The sequence below is a fragment of the Stenella coeruleoalba genome (assembly GCF_951394435.1).
Source record: "Stenella coeruleoalba genome assembly, chromosome: 13".
Classification (NCBI taxonomy): domain Eukaryota; kingdom Metazoa; phylum Chordata; class Mammalia; order Artiodactyla; family Delphinidae; genus Stenella; species Stenella coeruleoalba.
The window spans coordinates 35,195,571-35,219,288 of record NC_137159.1 but is presented as its reverse complement, the minus strand read 5'-3'; the positions used below and the strand labels follow the sequence as shown (position 1 = coordinate 35,219,288).

The following is a 23,718-nucleotide window of genomic DNA, read 5'->3' as shown; positions in this document are numbered from 1 at the left end:
CGCTTTGCCCTCCGCACGCCTATTGCTGTGCTCTCCTCCGTGGCTCTGAAGCTTCCCCCTCCGTCACCCGCAGTCTCCGCCCGCGAAGGGGCTTCCTAGTGTGTGGAAACGTTTCCTCCTTCACAGCTCCCTCCCACTGGTGCAGGTCCCGTCCCTATCCTTTTGTCTCTGTTTATTCTTTTTTCTTTTGCCCTATCCAGGTACGTGAGGCGGGGGGGGGCGGGTTTCTTGCCTTTTGGGAGGTCTGAGGTCTTCTGCCAGCGTTCAGTAGGTGTTCTGTAGGAGTTGTTCCACGTGTAGATGCATTTCTGGTGTATCTGTGGGGAGGAAGGTGATCTCCGCGTCTTACTCTTCCGCCATCTTCCCGGAAGGCCTCACGTACTGTTTCTCCTGGAATCTTATTGTTGAGGGCCTTGAACTGGAGCCTCAGATGGTTATTGGCAGAGCAGTAACTCAATCCCAGCTGTCTTTTAGAAGATTGTCCTAGGAGAGAGGACGGTGGGTTAGAATGAGAGAGAACACAGCCAGGACACCATCTAGGGGCTGCTGTAACCCTCCTTGAGTGGGTAGTGTTAAGGGTCTGGACCAGGCTAGTGGCAATGAGAATGGAAAGGAAAGAATAGCCATGTGTAATTATTCATCCCAAAGAAATAAATTTCTTTATTCCTCCCTGCCAAATATCAATAGAACCATCTGACTGTGTTAAATCAGTGTTGACTGTTGAGTGACCGGGAGATGTTTAACATGCGGTTAAATGACTATTGTGAGGAATGGTGTTTATTTTGCAAATATTGACCCCCTCCCAAAGTCAGTTGATCTGCACCAACTCCAGTCAGCACCCTATTCCTCTCCTTCCTCCTCTCTTCCTGTCCCCTCCCTTCCTTTCCCCTCCCCTCCTTTCCCCTCCAGTCTCCTATTTCTTTCCCATCAGACCTAAGAACACAATGTAATTTATGTTAGGAACAGGAATGGTCTGGACATTCTCCCATTCTTTGATAGCAGATAACTCATCAACGGTGAGTTATGTTGACTTGCACCTTTTTGAATTTATCATAACATCTGAAGTTCCTGATGATTTATTAAAACAAAAAGCCGGGAGGAGTGAAGGAAATGTAGGCTTAAAAGTTGATCACTCTTGCTGCTGATTTGACTTGAGGATGTTTGACCTTGAATATACTTGTTTGTGAGAAGTGTCCTTAGGCAAAACTGATGGCCTGATGGTGACTTAACAATAAACAGCATGGGGGTCTTGATGGGTGGATAAAATGTAGCAGAGGAGTGCACCTGGGAGTCCAGGCAGATGTCTGTTGTATGCTGTCATCAGTTTTGGAGCCTGTTTGGCATGTTCCAGAACCTCTAGTAGCTGGGCTGAGTTTCAAAGCAGGACTCTAGTCATTGGGCTGGAAAAATCTGGGTAAGGCCTCATTCTAGGGAGAATTCACATCACTAAGAGAGGGTGCAGGAGCAAACAAAATATAGGCCAGGAGCTGAGGTTCAAGGTCAGAGCTACAATAGGAGTGCTGGTGAGGGTCCCCCATGTTGGACTCTTGAGTTTCTTGTGTCCGAGTTTAGGCTTTGACTGGGATACTGGGACAGGACTAGCCCTGCAGGTGGGGTATCAAGGACTCCAGTGGGGAGGAAAAAGATGGGAGCTAGTCAGGAGCAGGGTCACCCAGGTCGGGGATTCTCACAACATGGCAGGAAACAGAGATGTTAATCTCAGACTGAAGCAAGAATCAGAACCACCTGGAAGGCTTGTTAAAACACAGATCACAGGGCCCACCCCCAGAATTTTTGATTCAATAGGGCTGGCCTGGGGTCCAAGAATTTGCATTTCTGACATGATCCCGGGTGATGCTGATGCTGTGTCCTGGGCCCACACTTTGCGTACACTGTTCCTCCCTATTTACTGTACATTTCAATCACCTGGGGAGTTTATTTTTTTAAATTTTTTTGTGGTACGCGAGCCTCTCACTATTGCAGCCTCTCCTGTTGCGGAGCACAGGCTCCGGACGTGCAGGCTCAGCTGCCATGGCTCACGGGCCCAGCCGCTCTGCGGCATGTGGGATCCTCCCTGACCGGGGCACGAACCCGCGTCCCCTGCATCGGCAGGCGGACTCTCAACCACTGCACCACCAGGGAATCCCACCTGATGCTCTGTTGTTAGGTACATAAACATTTAGAATTTTTATGTCTTCTTAGAAAATTGACCCTCTTATCATTATGTCATGTCTTCTCTTTGTCGTTGGTAACTGTCCTTATTATGAAGTCTACTTTTTCTGATATTAATATAGCCATTCCAGCTTTTTAAAAATTAAAATTTGCATGGTATATATTGACCTATCATTTTAACTTTAACACATCTATATAATTACATTTAAATAAGTTTTTGTTATATAGCATATTGTTGGGTCTTTAAAAAAAACCCCAGTCTGACAATCTTTATCTTTTTTAGCATTTTATTGGAGTATAATTGCTTTACAATGGTGTGTTAGTTTCTGCTGTATAACAAAGTGAATCAGCTATACATGTACATGCATCCCCATATCTCCTCCCTCTTGCATCTCCCTTCCACCCTCCTTATCCAACCCCACTAATTGGACACAAAGCACTGAGCTGATCTCCCTGTGCTACGCGGCTGCTTCCCACTAGCTATCTATTTTACATTTGATAGTGTATATATGTCCGTGCCACGCTCTCACTTCGTCCCAGCTTACCCTTCCCCCTCCCCATGTCCTCAACTCCATTCTCTATGTCTGTGTCTTTATTCCTGTCCTGCTCCTAGGTTCTTCAGAACCATTTTTTTTTTAGACTCCATATATATGTGTTAGCATATGGTATTCTTGGGGCTACTCTACTTTGTGGTGCATGGGCTTTTCATTGTCATGGTTTCTCTTGTTGCAGAGCATGGAGGCATGCGGGCTTCAGTAGTTGTGGCATGCGGGCTCTAGAGCACAGATTCAGTAGTTGTGGCTCATGGACTTAGTTGCTCCGCGGCATGTGGGATCGTCACGGGCCAGGGATCGAACCCATGTCCCCTGAATTGGCACGCGGATTCTTAACCACTGTGCCACCAGGGAAACCCATAGCATATGGTATTTATTTTTCTCTTTCTGACTTACTTCACTCTGTATGGCAGTCTTTAGGTCCATCCACCTCACTACAAATAACTCAATTTCGTTTCTTTTTATGGCTGAGTAATATTCCATTGTATATATGTGTCACATCTTCTTTATCCATTCATCTGTTGATGGACACTTAGGTTGCTTCCATGTCCTGGCTATTGTAAATAGAGCTTCAATGAACAGTGTGGTACATGACTTTTTTTTTTTTTTGTACAGTAAGACTTTTACATTTTTTTTTTTAACATCTTTATTGGGGTATAATTGCTTTACAATGGTGTGTTAGTTTCTGCTTTATAACAAAGTGAATCAGTTATACATATACATATGTTCCCATATCTCTTCCCTCTTGTGTCTCCCTCCCTCCCACCCTCCCTATCCCACCCCTCCAGGTAGTCACAAAGCACCGAGCCGATATCCCTGTGCCATGTGGCTGCTTCCCACTAGCTATCCACCTTACGTTTGTTAGTGTGTATATGTCCATGCCTCTCTCTTGCCCTGTCACAGCTCACCCTTCCCCCTCCCCATATCCTCAAGTCCGTTCTCCAGTAGGTCTGTGTCTTTATTCTTGTCTTACCCCTAGGTTCTTCATGACATTTTTTTTTCTTAAATTCCAGATATATGTGTTAGCATACAGTATTTGTCTTTCTCTTTCTGACTTACTTCACTCTGTATGACAGACTCTAGGTCTATCCACCTCATTACAAATAGCTCAATTTCGTTTCTTTTTATGGTTGAGTAATATTCCATTGTATATATGTGCCACATCTTCTTTATCTATTCATCCGATGATGGGCACTTAGGTTGTTTCCATCTCCGGGCTATTGTAAATAGAGCTGCAATGAACATGTTGGTACATGACTCTTTTTGAATTATGGTTTTCTCAGGGTATATGCCCAGTAGTGGGATTGCTGGGTCGTATGATAATTCTATTTTTAGTTTTTTAAGGAACCTCCATACTGTTCACCATAGTGGCTGTATCAATTTACATACCCACCAACAGTTTAAGAGCGTTCCCTTTTCCCCACACCCTCTCCAGCATTTATTGTTTGTAGACTTTCTGATGATGGCCATTCTGACCGGTGTGAGGTGATACCTCACTGTAGTTTTGATTTGCATTTCTCTAATGATTTGTGATGTTGAGCATCCTTTAATGTATTTTGGCAGTCTGTATATCTTCTTTGGAGAAATGTCTATTTAGGTCTTCTGCCCATTTTTGGATTGGGTTGTTTGTTTTTTTGTTATTGAGCTGCATGACCTGCTTGTAAATTTGGGAGATTAATCCTTTGTCAGTTGCTTCATTTACAGCTGTTTTCTTCCATTCTGAGGGTTGTCTTTTCGTCTTGTGTATGGTTTCCTTTGCTGTGCAAAAGCTTTGAAGTTTCATTAGGTCCAATTGGTTTATTTTCATTTTTATTTCCATTTCTCTAGGTGGTGGGTCAAAAAGGATCTTGCTGTGATTTATGTCATACAGTGTTCTGCCTATGTTTTCTTCTAAGAGTTTGATAGTTTCTGGCCTTACATTTAGGTCTTTAATCCATTTTGAGTTTATTTTTGTGTATGGTGTTAGGGAGTGTTCTAATCTCATTCTTTTACATGTAGCTGTCCAGTTTTCACAGCACCACTTATTGTAGAGGCTGTCTTTTCTCCATTGTATATTCTTGCTTCCTTTATCAAAGATAAGGTGACCATATGTGTGTGGGTTTATCTCTAGGCTTTCTATCCTGTTCCATTGATCTATAATTCTGTTTTTGTGCCAGTACCATACTGACTTGATTACTGTAGCTTTGTAGTATAGTAGTAGTAGTAGTAGTAGTATAGTCTGAAATCAGAGAGCCTGATTCCTCCAGCTCCATTTTTCTTTCTCAAGATTGCTTTGGCTATTCGGGGTCTTTTGTGTTTCCATACAAATTGTGAAATTTTTTGTTCTGCTTCTGTGAAAAATGCCATTGGTAGTTTGATAAGGATTGCATTGAATCTGTAGATTGCTTTGGGTAGTATAGTCATTTTCACAATGTTGATTCTTCCAATCCAAGAACATGGTATATCTCTCCATCTGTTTGTATAGTCTTTAATTTCTTTTATCAGTGTCTTATAGTTTTCTGCATATAGGTCTTTTGTCTCCTTAGGTAGGTTTATTCCTAAGTATTTTATTCTTTTGTTGCAATGGTAAATGGGATTGTTTCCTTAATTTCTCTTTCAGGTTTTTCCTCATTAATGTATAGGAAACCAAGAGATTTCTGTGCATTAATTTTGTATTCTGTTACTTTACCAAATTCATTGATTAGTTCTAGTAGTTTTCTGGTAGCGTCTTTAGGATTCTCTATGTATAGTATCATGTCATATGCAAACAGTGACAGCTTTACTTCTTTTCCAATTTGGATTCCTTTTATTTCTTTTTCTTCTCTAATTGCTGTGGCTAAAACTTCCAAAACTGTGTTGATTAAGGGTGGTGAGAATGGGCAACCTTGTCTTGTTCCTGATATTAGTGGAAATGGTTTCAGTTTTTCACCTTCGAGAACAATGTTGGCTGTGGGTTTGTCATACATGGCCTTTAATATGTTGAGGTAAGATCCCTCTATGCCTACTTTCTGGACGTTTTTTTTTTAATCATAAATGGGTGTTGAATTTTGTCAAAAGATTTTTCTACATCTATTGAGATGATCATATGGTTTTTCTCCTTCAGTTTGTTAATATGGTTTATCACATTGATTATTAGCGTATATTGAAGAATCCTTGCATTCCTGGGATAAACCCCACTTGATCATGGTGTATGATCTGTTTAATGTGCTGTTGGATTCTGTTTGCTAGTATTTTGTTGAGGATTTTTGCATCTATGTTCATCAGTGATATTGGCCTGTAGTTTTCTTTTTTTGTGGCATCTTTGTCTGCTTTTGGTATCAGAGTGATGGTGGCCTCGTAGAATGAGTTTGGGAGTGTTCCTCCCTCTGCTATATTTTGGAAGAGTTTGAGAAGGATAGGTGTTAGCTCTTCTCTAAATGTTTGGTAGAATTCACTTATGAAACCATCTGGTCCTGGGCTTTTGTTTGTTGGAAGATTTTAAATTACAGTTTCAATTTCAATGCTTGTGATTTTTCTGTTTATATTTTCTATTTCTTCCTGGTTCAGTCTTAGAAGGTTGTGCATTTCTAAGAATTTGTCCATTTCTTCCAGGTTGTCCATTTTATTGGCATATAGTTGCTTGTAGTAATCTCTCATGATCCTTTGTATTTCTGCAGTGTCAGTTGTAACTTCTCCTTTTTCATTTCTAATTTTATTGACTTGAGTCCTCTGCCTCTTTTTCTTGATGAGGCTGGCTAATGGTTTATCAATTTTGTTTATCTTCTCAAAGAACCAGGCTTTAGTTTTATTGATCTTTGCTATTGTTCCCTTTGTTTCTTTTTCATTTATTTCTGATGTGAACTTTATGATTTCTTTCCTTCTGCTAACTTTGGGTTTTTTTCCCTACTTTCTCTAATTGCTTTAGGTGTAAGGTTAGGTTGTTTATTTGAGATATTTTTGTTTATGAGGTAAGATTGTATTGCTATAAACTTCCCTCTTAGGACTGCTGTGGCTTCATCCCATAGATTTTGGGTCATCTTGTTTTCATTGTCATTTGTTTCTAGGTATTTTTAAATTTCCTGTTTTGATTTCTTCAGTGATCTCTTGGTTATTTAATAGTGTATTATCTAGCCTCCATGTGTTTGTATTTTTTACAGATTTTTTCCTGTAATTGATATCTAGTTTCATAGTGTTGTTAATTTTCTTAAATTTACCAAGGCTTGATTTGTGACCTAAGATATGATCTATCCTGGAAAATGTTCCATGAGCACTTGAGAAGAAAGTGTAATCTGCTGTTTTAGAATGGAATGTCCTATAAATATCAGTTAAGTCCATCTTGTTTATCATTTAAAGCTTGTTGTTCCTTATTTATTTTCATTTTGGATGAACTGTCCATTGGTAAAAGTGGGTGTTAAAGTGCCCTATTATTATTCTGTTACTGTCGATGTCCCCTTTTATGGCTGTTAGCATTTTCCTTATGTATTGAGGTGTATAAATATTTATAATTGTTGGATGCATAAATATTTACAATTTTTTATCTTCTTCTTGGATTGATCCCTTGATCATTATGGAGTGTCCTTCTTTGTCTCTTATAATAGTCTTTATTTTAAAGTCTATTTTGTCTGGTGTGAGAATTGCTTCTCCAGCTTTCTTTTGAGTTCTATTTGCATGGAATATCTTTTTCCATCACCTCACTTTCAGTCTGTATGTGGCCCTAGGTCTGAAGTGGGTCTCTTGTAGATAGCATATGTACAGGACTTGTTTTTGTATCTATTCAGCCAGTCTATGTCTTTTGGTTGGAGCATTTAATCCATTTACACTTAAGGTAGTTATCAGTATGTATGTTCCTATTACCATTTTCTTAATTGTTTTGGTTTTGTTATTGTAAGTCCTTTCCTTCTCTTGGGTTTCCTGCCTAGAGAAGTTCCTTTAGCATTTGTTGTAAAGCTGGTTTGGTGGTGCTGAATTCTCTTAGCTTTTGCTTGTCTGTAAAGGTTTTAATTTCTCCATCAAATCTGAATGAGATCCTTGCTGGGCAAAGTAATCTTGGTTGTAGGTTTTTCCCTTTCGGCACTTTAAATATGTCTTGCCACTCCCTTCTGGCTTGCAGAGTTTCTGTTGAAAGATCAGCTGTAAATCTTATGGGGATTCCCTTGTATGTTAGTTGTTGCTCCTCCCTTGCTGCTTTTAATAGTTTTTCTTTGTATTTAATTTTTGTTAGTTTGATTAATACGTGTCTTGGCATGTTTGTCCTTGGATTTATTGTGTATGGGGCTCTGTGCGCTTCCTGGACTTGATTGATTTCCTTACCCATATTAGGGAAGTTTTCAACTATAATCTCTTCAAATATCTTCTCAGCCCCTTTTTTTTTTCTCTTCTTCTGGGACCCCTATAATTCGAATGTTGGTGAGTTTAATGTTGTCCCAGAAGTCTCTCAGAGTGTCCTCAGTTCTTTTCATTCTTTTTTCTTTTTTCTGCTCTGCAGTAGTTATTTCCACTATTTTATCTTCCAGGTTACTTATCGGTTCTTCTGCCTCCATTACTGTTATTCTGCTATTGATTCCTTCTAGAGAATTTTTAATTTCATTTATTGTGTTGTTTGTTCCTCATTGTTTGTTTGCTCTTTAGTTCTTCTAGGTCCTTGTTAAACGGTTCTTGTATTTTCTCCATTCTATTTCCAAGATTTTGGATCATCTTTACTATCATTACTCTGATTTCTTTTTCAGATAGACTGCCTATTGCCTCTTCATTTGTTAGGTCTTGTGGGTTTTTACCTTGGTCCTTCATCTGCTGTGTATTTCTCTGTCTTCTCATTTTGCTTAACTTACTGTTTTGGGGTGTCCGTTTCACAGGCTGCAGGTTCGTAGTTCCCATCGTTTTTGGTGTCTGCTCCCAGTGGGTAAGGTTGGTTCAGTGGGTTGTGTAGGCTTCCTGGTGGAGGGGAGTGGTGCCTGTGTTCTGGTGGATGAGGCTGGATCTTGTCTTTTTGGTGGGCAGGACCACATCTGGTGGTGTGTTTTGGGGTGTCTGTGGACTTACTATGATTTTAGGCAGCCTCTCTGCTAAGGGGTGGGGTTGTGTTCCTGTCTTGCTAGTTGTTTGGCATAGGATGTCCAGCACTGTAGCTTGCTGGTCGTTGAGTGGAGCTGGGTTTAGCGTTGAGATAGAGATCTCTGGGAGATGTTTCATCGTTTGATATTACGTGGGGCTGGGAGGTCTCTGGTGGACCAATTTCCTGAACTTGGCTCTCCCACCTCAGAGGCTCAGGCCTGACCCCTGGCCAGAGCACCAAGACCGTGTCAGCCACATGGCTCAGAAGAAAAGGGAGAAAAAGAAAGACAGAAAAAATAAATAATAAAGTTATTAAAATGCAAAAAAATTATTAAAAAAATAATAAAAAAGAAAGAGAGGAGAAAGAAGAGAGCAACCAAAGCAAAAAACAAATCCACCAATGATAACAAACTCTAAAAACTATAGTAAAAACAAAACAAAACAACACAAAACAAAACAAAATGGACAGTTAGAACCCTAGGACAGATGGCAAAAGCAAAGCCTTTGGGAAGTCTGAGGTCTTCTGCCAGTGTTCAGTAGGTGTTTTGTAGGAGTTTTTCCACATGTAGATGTAGTTTTTTTTTTTTTTTTTTATAAATTTATTTATTTATTTATTTTTGTCTGTGTTGGGTCTTCGTTTCTGTGTGAGGGCTTTCTCCAGTTGCGGAGAGCGGGGGCCACTCTTCATCGCCATGCGCAGGCCTCTTACTGTCGTGGCCTCTCTTGTTGCAGACCACAGGCTCCAGACGCGCAGGCTCAGTAGTTGTGGCTCACGGGCCTAGTTGCTCCGTGGCATGTGGGATCTTCCCAGACCAGGGCTCAAACCCGTGTCCCCTGCATTAGCAGGCGAATTCTCAACCACTGCGCCACCAGGGAAGCCCGTAGATGTAGTTTTGATGTGTTTGTGGGGAGGAAGATGATCTCCCCATCTTGCTCCTCTGCCATCTTGAAGGCGTCCCCGCCCCTCAATCTTTATCTTTTACTTGGCATGTTTAAGGCATTTATGTTTTAAATGGTTTGTTTAAATTAATAATCTTCTTCTTTGTTTTTTGTTTGTCTCCTTTGTTTTTTGTTCCCTTTACCCTCTTACCTTAATGTTATAGTTGTCATGTTTATTATATCTACATACATTGAAAACTACCAGACAATGTTATAATTTTTGTGGTCAATAGTCATAAATATTTTAATGAATTTAAGAGGAAAAATAGTGTGTTATATTTACTCTTATAAGTAAATATAAGCTTTTCTTTTATTTGTGTAGTTCCAAGATTCTTCCGATATCACTTCTCTTCAGCCTTTTTTGTTCCTGATGACAGTTCTTTTCTTTTAAAACTTTAAAGGTGTTGTCCACTGTTTTCTAGCCTCCCTTGTTTCTGGGGAGAAGTCTGTAGCCATTTGTTTCCTAAATCTGTTGATTTTCCTCTGGCCATTTTCAAGCTATTTTTCTTTGTTTTTATTTTTTTCAGCAGTTTGATTATGTTGCTGGTTATTTTTTTCCTTTGAGTTTATCAAATTAGGGGTTCATCTTAGCTTCTTGAAATTGTAAATTTATGTTTCACCAAATTTGGAAACATTTTAGCCACTATTTACTAACAATTTTTTTCTGCATCAGTCTTTTTCTCCTTTCCTTCTGTCCTGTACTTTCTCCACTGTAGTGAATGTCAGACATTTTGATGTTGTTAGGCAGGTTCCTGAGACTGTTCATTTTTTTTTTTCCAATCTTGTTTCCTCTCTGTTCTCCAGACTAGATAATTTCTACTGTTGTATCTAAAAGTTCACTGACTCTTTCCTATGTCTCATCTCCATTCTGCTATTAAACCCATCCAGTGAATTTTTTTTTACTTCGTATATTGTGTTTTTCAGATCTAAAATTTCTCCTTAGTTCTTTTAAATAAAAATATCTTGTTTCTCTGCTGAGAATGTCTATTTTTTTAAATTACTTTTAAATTTTTTTTTGGTCTACGCTGGGCCTCAGTTGCGGCACGTGGGATCTTCATTGTGGCATGCGGGATCTTTAGCTGTGGCATGTGGGCTCTTAGTTGTGGCATGCGCATGTCTATTTTTTATTCATTTCCATAACATTTATCTTTACAGTTTGGTTACAGAGCATAGTTATAGTAGCTAGCTAAAAGTCATTATCTGATAATTCCAGCATCAGAGTCAAGTTGGGGCTGGCATCTACCGATTGCCTTTTCCCTTGAGATTTCATCAGATTTTCCTATTTTTATCATGTCAAACAATTTTGGATTTTATCATGGATATTTTGAATATTATGTTGCATGACTTTGAGTCCTCTGGAGGATGTTGATTACTTTTGTTTGTTTTAGTGGGCAATCAGCCGCATTATGTTCAGACTGAGTGTTCTGGCCCACATTCTGTGGGTAGTGAATTCCCTATTAGTCCAATTTTCATTGGACTGTGCTTTTTGGGTCTTCCCTGTACATGCACCATTTAGGGATTAGTCTGGGGCTTGGCCAGGATTCAAAGCCTTTGGTATGCTTCTTTGGGTCTGTTCCATGCACGTTCAGCTCAGAATTGTATTATTTCAGACATAGAATTAGAGGATCCGTTTCTCCAACTCTTTGTTCTCTGTGATTGCATGCACACTCTTCAGCTTCCAAGCCTCCTCTTCCCTGTTGTTCTGGCCAGAAAAATGGGTTTCTGTCACAGTTAACTGATTCTATTCTCCCTGTTCTCTCATGCAGCTCTGCACAACTGTGCTGTCCTTAGGTTCTAAGTAGTGAGAGAAAACAGAGAGAGAAAATAACAGGGATCCCTCCACACACTTTGGACCTCAGGGATCTCTTTTCCTCTGGCCAGAGAGATAGGTTTTCTCTTGGGGTTTTAGGTGTCTGTGCAGTGGAGCTAAAAAACTGGGACTGGCCTTAGGTCAGGCCTGGAAGAGAAAAAAACAAAAAAAAAGGTTATTTCTCTCACACTCTCAGGCTCACTGGGATCTTTTTTCTCATTCCTCTGGCTAGAAAATGAAGGTTTCTCTTGGAATTTTGCTCTTCATGCTTGCTTCACAGTTCCACAACTTGGACCCCGTTGGGTCAAAGCTGGATGATAAAGAAGGAATTCCACCCCTCCTCCCCCAAGAAACTCATTGCCATACTGATCTTAGCAATTTTTTCTTTTTTTTAATTTATTTTTTATTGATGTATAGTTGATTTACAATGTTGTGTTAGTTTCTGGTGTACAGAAAAGTGATTCAGTTATATGTGTGTATATATATATATATATTCTTTTTCATATTCTTTTCCATTATGCTTTATTATAGGATATTGTATATCATTCCCTGTGCTATACAGTAGGACCTTGTTGTTTATCCATTCTATATATAATAGTTTGCATCTGTTAATCTCAAACTCCCAATCCATCCCTCCCTCATCACCACCCCTCCCCCTTGGCAACCACAAATCTGTTTTCTATGTGAGTCTGTTTCTGTTTTGTAAGTAAGTTCATTTGTGTCATATTTTAGATTCCATATATAAGTGATATCATATGGTATTTGTCTTTCTCTGACTTACTTCAATTAGTATGTTTATATCTAGGTCCATCTATGTTGCTGTAAATGGCATTATTTCATTCTTTTTTATGGCTGAGTAGTATTCCATTGTGTGTGTGTGTGTGTGTGTGTGTGTGTGTGTGTGTGTGTGTGTATGCCATCTTCTTTATCCATTCATCTGTCAGTAGACATTAGGTTTCTTCCATGTCTTGGCTATTGTAAATAGTGCTGCTATGAACATAGGGCTGCATGTATATTTTCAAACTATAGTTTTGTCCAGATATATGCCCAGGAGTGGGATTGCTGGGTCATATGGTAGTTCTACTTTTAGTTTCTTGAGGAACCTCTATACTGTTTTCCATAATGGCTGCACCAATTTACATTCCTACCAACAGTGTAGGAGGGTTCCCAGATATTCCTAAAGTTTTGGCTTCCATCTCTGATCTGCCTACTTTTTGGATACTTTGGGTAGGTATTTTTTGTTTTCTACGCAGAATTTTACATCGCAATTAGTGGAAGAATTAGCCCATGAAGTGTTTACTCCATCTTGACTGACACTGGAAGTCACCATACTTTTTTGATTCGATGACCTACTTAATCTGTTTTTTCCCCCTCTTTAATCCAAGTAGAAGGGGGCTTCTCCTTCAAAGGGGATGGCTGTTTTTTTCCCCAGCTTTATTTAGATCTGATGGACATATATTGTTGTGTAAGTTTAACATGATGATTTGATACACTTATATTTTGTGAAATGATTACCACAGTAGGGTTAGTTAACACCTCTATCACCTTGCATAATTACCATTCTTTTTTTGTGGTGAGAACATTTAAGATCTACTCTCTCAACAGCTTTAAAGTATATAATATAGTATTGTTAACTATAATCACCATGCTGTACATTAGATCCTCAGAACTTATTCATCTTATTAAGTGGAAGTTTGTGCCCTTTGACTGTCTCCCCATTTCCCCCACCTCCCAGCCCTTGGCAACCACCATTCTACTCTCTGTTTCTATGAGTTTAGCTTTTTAAAATTCCACGTATGAGTGATATCATACAGTATTTGTCTTTCTCTGACTTATTTCACTTAGCATAATGCCTTTAAGTTTCATCCATGTTGTCACAAATGGCAAGATTTCCTTCTTTCCCATGACTGAGTAATATTTCATTGTATCTATGTACCACATCTTGTTTTTCCATTCATCCATTGATGGACACTAGGGTTGTGTCCATATCTTGGCTATCGTGAACAATGCTGCAATGAATATGGGAGTGCAGATAGATATCCTGATTTCATTTCCTTTGGATATATACCCAGGAATAGGATTGCTGAATAATATGGTAGTTCTATTTTTAATTTTTGAGGAATCTTCCTACTGTTTTCCATAGTGGCCGTACCAATTTACATTTCCATCAGCAGTGCACTAGGGTTCCCTTTTTTCCAAATCCTTGCCAACACTTGTTATCTCTTTTCCTTTTGGTAATAGCCATTCTAACAGGTGTGAGGTAACATCTCATTGGGGGCTTGATTTGCATTTCCTTGATGATTAATGATTATTGAGCACCTTTTCATGTACCTGTTGGCCATTTGTATGTCTTCTTTGGAAAAATGTCTATTCAGTTCTTCTGTGCATTAAAAAAAAATCAGATTGTTTATGTTTTGGCTATTGAGGAATTGTATGAATTTCTTCTTTTTTTTTGGCTGTACGCGGGCCTCTCACTGTTGTGGCCTCTCCCGTTGCGGAGCACAGGCTCCGGACGTGCAGGCCCAGAGGCCATGGCTCACGGGCCCAGCCGCTCCGCGGCATGTGGGATCTTCCCGGACTGGGGCACGAACCTGTGTCCCCTGCATCGGCAGGCGGACTCTCAACCACTGCGCCACCAGGGAAGCCCCTGTATGAATTTCTTATAAATTTTTTGGATATTCACCCCTTATCAGATATATGAATTGCAAATAGTTTCTCCCATTCAGTATGTTGCCTTTTCATTTTGTTGATTGTTTCTTTTGCTATGCAGAAGCTTTTTGGTTTGATGTGATCCAACTTATTTATTTTGCTTTTGTTGCTTGTGTTTTGGTGTCATATCTAAAAAAATGTTGCCAAGATTAATGTCAAGGAGTTTTTACCTATGTTTCCTTCTAGGAGTTTTATAGTTTCAGGTCTTATGTTTAAGTATTTAATCCATTTTGAGTTAAGTTTTGTGAGTGGTGTAAAACAGGGTCCAGCTTCTTTCTTTGCATGTGATTATCCAGTTTTCCCAGCACCATTTAATGGACTGTCCTTTCACCACTGGATATTATTGGCTCCCTTGTCAAATATTAGTTGACCATATATGTGAGGGTTTATTTCTGGGCTCCTAATTCTGTGTCATTTGTCTATGTGTCTATTTTTATGCCCATACCATACCGTTTTGTTTACTATAGCTTGGTAATATAGTTTGAAATCAGAATGTGTGATGCCTCCATCTCTGTTCTTCTTTCTCAGGATTGTTTTGGCTATTCAGTGTCTTTTGTGGTTTCAAACAAATTTTTAGAATTGTATTTTTTCTATTTCTGTGAAAAATACCACTGGAATGTTGATGGGGATTACGATGAATCTATAGGTGGCTTTGGGTAGTGTGAACATTTTAGCAACATTAATTCCTGTGATCCATGAACACAGGAGATCTTTCCATTTATTTTTGTCTTCTTTCTTCTATCAAAGTTTTATAGTTTTCATTGTACACATCTTTCACTTCCTTGAGATATAAGGTTACACTGTTTACTTTAACTCTGTTTTTTCTTAATTATAGGCATTTAGCACCATGAACTTCCCTCTTAGAACTGCTTTTGCTGTTTCCCTAAGTTTTCGTATATTGTATTGTATTTCCATTTTTGATTGTTTCAACATTTTAAAAATTTATTTCCCTTTTGATTTCTTCTTTGACCCATTTGTTGTTTAGGAGTATGTTGTTTAGTTTCCACATATTTGTGAATTTTCTAGTTTTACTTCTGTTACTGATTTCTAGTTTCATACCACTGAGGTCAGAAAATCTACTTGGTATGATTTCAATCTTCTTAAATTTGCCAAGACTTGTTTTGTATCATATGATCTGTCCTGGAGAATGCTTTGTGTGTGCTTCAGGAAAATGTGTGTATTCTGCTGCTGTTGGATGGGATGTTCTGTATATGTCTGTTAGGTCTATTTAGTCTAAAGTATAGTGCAAGTCCAACATTTCCTTATTGATTTTTCTGACTGCATGATCTATTATTGAAAACTGGGTATTGAAGTCCCCACTATTATTATATTTTTGTCTATTTCTCCCACCAGATCTATTAGCATTTGCTTAATACATTTAGGTGCTCTCATGTTGCGTGCGCGCGCACACACACACACACACACACACACACACACATATATGGTTGTTATATCTTTTTAATGAATTGACCCCTTTATCACTACATAATGACCTTCTTTGTCTCTTGTTACAGTTTTTTGCTCTTAAGTCTATTTCGTCTGAGAGAAAATAGTTTCCCCTGCTCTCTTTGGTTTCCACTTGCATGGAATATCTTTTTCTATCCCATTGAGTCTATGTGTGTCCTTAAGGTTGAAGAGAGTCTCCTGTAGGCAGCATATAGTTGGGTCTTTTATTTTTTAATCCAGTTATGGCTATATTCATTCATCTTAGATGGGCTGGCTCTTCCATCCTTGCCCCCCTCCTCTCACAGCTTCCTTTATTGAAAAAGCTTTGTTTGAGTCCTCTTGAGGCTTGGCAGTAAACTGCTAAACCCAATTCTCTGCTGTGTTTCCTCCACAGAATCTGTGACTCAAAACTGGACATAGAGTCTAGATTCTCTTCCCCTTGGGTAAATTCCAAGTCTTTCTAAGGCAGCCATTATCACCATGTGTATGTATGTGTGTGTGTGTGTGTGTGTGTGTGTGTGTGTGTGTGTGTGTGTAGTGTCTTGATTTCAATGTCCAGCTCTCTAATAATAAACCTTCAAATCAACTCGTTATAAGGCCAAAGTCCTTTATATAAATAGGATACCCCATTAGTTCCTGAGGTGGGAATGCAGGAGTGGCCTCAGTATGACCTTGTTATATGGATTGCATAGTTATATGGATTGCATCATATATAGTTTTATCTTCCATTTTCCCACTATCATTGCTTGTAAATGGCCTTGTTTGGACTGGTTTGCTTATCTCTGTTTGTGTGGATCATAATCTTCCAAGAGGATGTGGAATTTTTATTACAGTGTTGTTTTAGAATCCATGTGGGTGAGGGTGCTCTGAATAGATCTCACTGTGAAAGTGACAAGAAGTGAATGGATTTCCATTAGTATTCTCTTTCATTCTGAGAGTCCCTATGAACTGTGGTGGAGAGAGAAGTGTGGGGACTGTTAGAAGCTCAGAGACGAACAATTTCAACTCCCTATTTGACTGACCTTTGCTGGCAGCTCTGCCATTGGCTATTCCCCAAGAGAGGGAAGTTTCCGTTCAGGAAGGAGGAAACAGGTATGGAAGAATTTCCTTTTTACTGTTCCTGAGCCTACAGCTCAAAGAGAGCAGCATTTGTATGCTCGTCACAGGCCCAGGCAGATGGCAACTTTCTAAGTCACCTGTTTTCCAGCTGTTTGCACCCCCTATGGAGGCCAGAATGGATGTGAGTAGATATAAAACATTCCACAAACTCTGTTTAGGATGTTAGTAAGTAGCCAAGTAGAATATTTTTTTAAACAAAGTTAGTGCTCAGGGATATTTTTATATATGTCACATTTTGCCCATTGTGCATGTATTAATCTTGTAGTTGAAAGAGTGAATTGATATTAACCTGATATGGTGCCATACTCTGAGTTCCCTAGGCCTGTTTTCCATCTGGAGTGAAATCAAGAAAATTAGGACAACATGAGCCCTGATCCATTTTTTTCTTTTTCTTTTTTTTTTGTTCTGTATCTTGTAAAAGACAAAACCCTTGTATTTTGGGGTGAGGTCATTTTCTTTTTGGTAGAAGAGTATGAGATTAGTATTTGTCCCTCACCTTTAAGTCTGGCTTTTGATTTAATTATCCTGTAGAAGTAATCTTTTAGTAGGATGTTCTATCATAACTTTAATGCCATTTCTGAGTTTGCCTGTGTGGACAGGGCCTGAGTCTCCTCCAAATGTTCAATTAGAATGACTTACGAGAACAAAGTGGGGGAAATGGGATTGGATATCATACCAAAGCCATTTGTGCTATCAAATAATGACGTCTCTTTTCTAGAAACACATAATTATATTTGGAATTCATGATAACATTCTCCTGTATTTCAAAATCCAGACCACAAACAGATAAAATATCAGAGGAAAGAAAATGCTTTTGATGTGTCAGAATTCATTTATATTCCAACTTGCAATGCTTTGTCTTATGTATGTGAATGAGCACTTATCAAAACATAAGAAGGTTATTATTCAAATATTCCATTCTGAACATTTGTCCAAATGCAGTTTAATGTGCCCTATTAACATGAAGAATGTTGGAAGAGGATCCCAAATAGACTTCAGAGGCGATTAGAAAACTAAATTAGGCTTTGTTCCTAAATATTTAAAAAATATTTAAGTTTTAAAAGTAATACGTGAAGAGATACTTAATGTAAAAAAGCAAACAATACATTCTTTAATACTTAATAGCTTTGGGTCAAAAATCTCTCTTCTGTAAGAAATTTTGGAATCTATCTTTTCATGGCTAATACCTTTAAGTGAGCATTTTTTATAATTTTTCAGCTGCCCATTAAAATATGTAATTTATTATTTAGGATTCTCTTGAAAATATTTTGCATTTTGGCTTGCTCTCTTTAGTAAGAGGGAGATTTATAATGCAGCCTTCTGAAGTGTAGCACTTATTTTCTGCCCATTAAGTTGTCTGTTTTTATGCTTTGCCTTGTTGAATCAATCATTGTGGTGCTTTATTGCTATTTTCACATGTGTCTTATCTTCTCAGCTAAATTGTAAGCTCCTTGAGTACTGTAAGTCTACATCCTGTATTTTCTGTGTTTTGTATTATTCGAAGAGTATTATACACAGTAGGTGCTCAATAAATACTTTTCTTTATTAGAAGTACAGATTAGCATTGGATTGGTTCAAATCTGCTACATAGGGACATAGCCCCAAATATTGCTTTTGGGCACAGATGGTGGTGGTAGAAGTCTTTGCTCTCGGTTCATTTGTGGTTTGGCAATTTCTTCAGGAAGAAGTTAAAAATTCTGGTTAATTGAAAATGCTAATTTGCATTTTCAGTTCAAGATCTCATTTTACAAAGATTTTATTTGGAGAAGAGAAACTAAATCAGGGTATTTAGATTTGAATAAGGATGTGAAAGATTAAGTTGCTATTTCTTTTATAGTCACTCACCTCTCCCATCCTCTCTTACATGCATATGGTCATTTATGCAGGATAGTTTCACCGTTTTCCCTTCTTCTGACAACAGGCACTGATTCCTAGGGAAAAATCAATGGCAGATTGGCTGACCACATCATCAGAGTACTTTATTTGTAGCCCGGACACTCCTCAGTTATCCTCAGGCATTCATCTATTTATTCTGCCAACAAGTCTGTATTGATCACTTATTATATGGCAGGAGTTGTACAGGCCTAGAATTACAGTGGGGACAAGACAAACATACCCTGCCCCTCAGGGACTTGTACTGTTGGGCTCTGTCAAGATCTTAAATAAACTCCTTTGTAGAGAGGATATGAACTGCTTAAAGCCTGGTGGTGTCAGAGGAAAAATTAGACATCTGCGGACTGATTCACAGAGTAATTGTTTTGCTCTTCACTTGACTTACACAGACTTAATTCAGGTTATATAAAGAAATATAAAGTCAAGTTGGCTTTTCCATTCGAAGGAGAAAAATGCTTTAATGTTATTAAAAATAAATTCTAATAAATATGGGAAATTACATATAAATGATAACCCCACACGAGAGTTCCTTGTGAAGAATTACAGTCCCCTACAACTAACCTACCAAAAAAACTATTCACATTTCCCCCCCTTTTTCAGTAGAAGATGACACTGTGTTGAGGGTGTCCTGTGAAATGAGGACGACAGGGACATCTGACTTCATTAGAAACAGAAGAAAATGTGACCGCAATTTCAAGGACGATCCAGTATAGCTTGGCAACAGCCCTTGGTAACTCTCCTGCTGAGTTTTTTTGGGTAACACAAATGGAGAAAACAACGAAGATGAAATTTCCAGGAAATAACCCAATCAGGTATTGCTTAATGGAGTCTACTGTCATTAAAATCCAATTCGATTCATTTGGAGAGTGAAATACCACAATTGCAACTACACCCTAATGGCTTTTGGAAGATGGAATTTGTATAAACTGGGTTAATCCCTTGATCACCAATTCAAATAAAAATAGATAAAACATGAGGAGGCTGGCAGGGGTAAAGGACTTGGAATAGCAATGATGATGCCAGAAGGTGTCTTTCCTGCCAAAGGGAATTGGCATAGGGACAGTCTCTGAGTCCAAGTGCTGGAAATCACAAGCTTGTATAGACCAAAGACAGATCGTCCACGTCCAGCCAGGGAGCAGGAGCTCTGCCGGCCCGGCTAGATCACAAGTGAACTGCCTCTTTGACCTGCACACCTGGCCTCATGCAGAAATGTGCATTTCTTTACATTTAGAGTCTTGCTTTCTGTTAGCCTGCAAGAAGTTTAATGGCTTGTCATGAACAAGTCATATCTTTGGAGAACACAGCAGAGACAGAGTCTCTCTGAGGGGTGAGCTACTCCGTGTTTGTGGAAGAGGCTCTTTCCATGAAGTAGTTAGGGAATTGTTCAGTGAATTCTGACTTTATACCCAGAAATGGCACACTGCAGGTCTGAAAGGGTTAAGAGCTACCGCAAGGTCCCAGTAGATTTCCAGGGCATAACTTCTATTTAAAGACTTGGTTAGCAATATTGCACTCGGCAGCCTTAATTACGAGGCTGTTACCTTGGACTTGAAATACGTTGACGATCCATAATAATTAGCAGGAATTGCGATGAAACTGGCAAATTTTTCTAAGATACTACAAGCAAAATGGGATTTCAAAGGCATGTTTACATTACTTTTGATGACAAACCTTCAGTTACCTCACACACCAAAAAATTGGCATGGTATTTACAATTTTGGGGGGGTATTCAGTAAAAAAAAGACCCTGCAAGAACCTCTACTAGACTGTACTTGATTGGCTGTACATTGGGTAGGATGCTTTTGACTGCAAGTTACAGAAAGCCCAGGTCAGAATGATTTAAGCAATATAGATAATTTGTGATCTCACATAACAAGAAGACCTGACAGAGGGTTCCCAAACCAGCACTTCAGAAACATCACCAAGGTCTCACATTCTTTCCATTTTGCCCTTATCAATGAGCTTGATACCTTCTTCTGGTACCAAGATGACTGCCAGAGTTGTGGCATCAAAATGGACACAACCATAGTTTCTGTCCAGCTCTGTCTAGAAGAAGAAAAGGAAACTCTTATTATTGAGGAAACTCTTCTAGAGACCTCTCAGTAGACTTCCTGTCCCAACTCATTGGCTAAGAGTGGATCATACTCCCTTCCTAAATTGGGCAGTAGTGAGGTGAATAGGCTTGTCAACTGACTACTTAGAGCTACAGACTAATCAGGATTTACTTCCAGGTCAAATTGGGGAGAGGTGGCTCTCTGAACAAAAATCTCACACACACATACATATGTGCATGGCTGTCCAACCATAGCCAACTGCCGAAGTGCACGCTCTCCAGAAGCAGATGCTGAGACAAGGTTTGGGGTATGTTATTAGGGTTCAATTCCTGTGAAGGGAAGGGGAAGGAAGCAGGACTGGGCAGCGGAAGAAGCTGAACTGTGATACAGGTCTGAAGAAGCTTTGGCCAAGTGAGTGGAGAGTTTTGGAGCAAATGTTGCCCAGGAGTAGCCTGCGTCGGGTTGACATGACCTGGCCTTTATACCCATCTGATCACTCCCCACGTGTGGCCTGCTGGGCGAGGCAGCTCTACAGCTGAGGCAGACCTGGAAGAATGTACTCTCCACTCTGGGCAGAAGGTCCTTCCCTGCAGGGGACGTGGGTGGTGCACCCCCAGGTGTATCACACCCACCAGTGTGCATAACTGCATAAACATGAAAAAACTATAACCGCATTTCTTTAAAATGATTCTGTAGTCTCTTCTGGCCACTAGTCAACACTGTTCTTCTTTCTCTGTTCCCAGTCTCAGCTGTTCCAGAGCTGCAGGGTTTTACTGAATATGGTCACCACGTGTGGATCATAGATGTTTACAGCTCCAACAGCTCTTGGAGCTCACCTGTTCAATTAGAGAACCCCATGAATTGGGTTAAATAAGGAAGCTGAAGTGCAAATGAGATCTGGGACTGAACCTGAAAATTTTCATGTCATAGGCATTCAATGAATATTCCTCCAATAGAATTACTCCAGGTCACAGACTGAGGATTAGAATCTTATTCTCCTGACTTCTAGTCCAAGGTTTTTCTCTGTGAATGTATGCTTCCTTGTGTGTGTGTGTGTGTGTGTGTGTGTAGACAGGGGGTTGCGGGGAGAGATAGAGAGACAGAGAAATAGTTCAAAATGTTTCAATCAGGCAGTCTGGGGTTTTACGTTTTATGTGTAGGAGAAGTCAGGCAAATCAGAATGATTTCATTTGGAAAACTGGAGGCAGCTTTATCTGGCATTCAAATAGGATTTTGTTTTATGGACAAATAGGTTTTTGTTTTGTGTTTTAAGGTCAGAAACTCAAACTTGGATGGGACAGTAGCTTCCAAGCTCAGCCAGTTATTGCCATGGGGCAACACAGGCCAAGATGGCCTGCTTTCTTGAGAGAAGCTGGAAATATGGATTTTTAGGTGGTATTTCCAAAATTTCTAATGTTGATTCAGAAATTTAAAAATATGGTATTTGCCAACTTTAAGCATGTTAGTTTCAAATTCAAATCCTGTGGTTCTCAGCAATTTTGCACCCTCTCCCTCTGCGGAGATATTTGGCCTTACCTGGATTCATTTTTGTTTGTCACAGTGGAGTAAGAAATGCTACTGCGTCCCAGCATCCAGAGACCTGGGTTGCTGCTAAGCATCCTACAATGCACAGGACATTCTCCACAGCAAAGGACTGTCTGGTCCAAAGTATCAGTAGTGCTGAGGTTGAGAAACTCAACCTGTGCTTTAGTCACACGTTAAAGGGAAAAGACAGAAACTATCTCTTTTTCCCTGGGACATCCTGAAAGATGTCTGAAAGATGGCAGTTGGGACCTGCCCAAGAACAAAGAGGTAAAATTTCAGGGGTTCAAAAATCAATGCCTTTTAAAATGGTTACTGATCTGCAAATGCTCAAAATCACTAATCACCAGATAAATGCAAATCAAAACTATAATAGATACCTCCTCACAACCATTAGGATGGCTACTATTAAAAAAGCCAGAAAATAACAAGTTGCAGGTTTGTGGAGAAGTTGGAATCCTTGTGTACTGTTGATGGGACTGTGAAATAGTGCAGCTGCTGTGGAAAATATTATGGCAGTTTTTCAAAAAATTAAAAATACAACTAGCATAAGATCTGGAAATTCTACTTCTCGGTATATATCGAAAAGAATTTTAGATCTCCTGAAGATATATTTGCACACCCTTGTTCATAACACCATTATTCACAATAGTCAAAAAGTGGAAGCAACCCAACTGTCCACTGATGGATGAACGAATAAAGAAAATGTGGTTTATACCTATAGTGGAATACCATGCAGCCTTAAAAATGAAGGAAATTCTGTCACATGCTACAACACAGATGAACCTCGAGTATGTTACTCTAAGTAAAATAAACCAGGGACAGAAGGACAAATACGGTAAGAGTCCACTTATATTAAAGTATCTAAAGTAGTCAAATTCATAGACATAAGGAGTAGAATGGTGATTACCAGGGGATGGGAGGAGAGGGCAAAGGGGAGTCATTGTTTAATGGCTGTAGAGTTTCAGTTCTGCAAGGCGAAAAAGTTCTGGAGATCTATTTTACAATAATGTAGATATACTTAACACTACTGAACTGTACACCTAAAAATGGTTAAGATGGTAAATTTTGTGATATGTGTTGTTTACCGCAATAAAAAAAAAGGTGATTGAGCTGAAAAATAGTCCACCAGTAAATTCTAATCTCATTGTATTTGAAATCAGTTAAGCCAAGGCATTTTTGAAAAACAAACAAAAACAACAACCAAAAAGTCAACCCAAACCACATTTTTCTCTGCATCCGAGGAGAGAAACATCTAAAGAGTTAGTCCTGTGGCTGTGTGAACAGGTGGTCAGAATTGTTAAGTGTTGTGCATCAGGCCTTCTATCCTCCCAGACTCCTCAGGGCCCAGTGTTCTGATGAGTAATGTGATTGGATCACTAAGGAGTCTCCTGCTCTGAACAGGTGGTGGGATGAGTCCTCCTTTCTGTTGGAAATGAAAACTGTCACTGTTGTGCCTTCTCCCCCACTC

At 39.3% G+C, this 23,718-nt stretch overlaps 1 protein-coding gene across 11 annotated transcripts in view; it reads left to right on the top strand.

The window, feature by feature from the left end:
• Positions 1–23,718, top strand: part of MEIS1 (Meis homeobox 1) — a 964,979-nt gene that overhangs the window by 21,300 nt on the left and 919,961 nt on the right. The window lies entirely within an intron of this gene.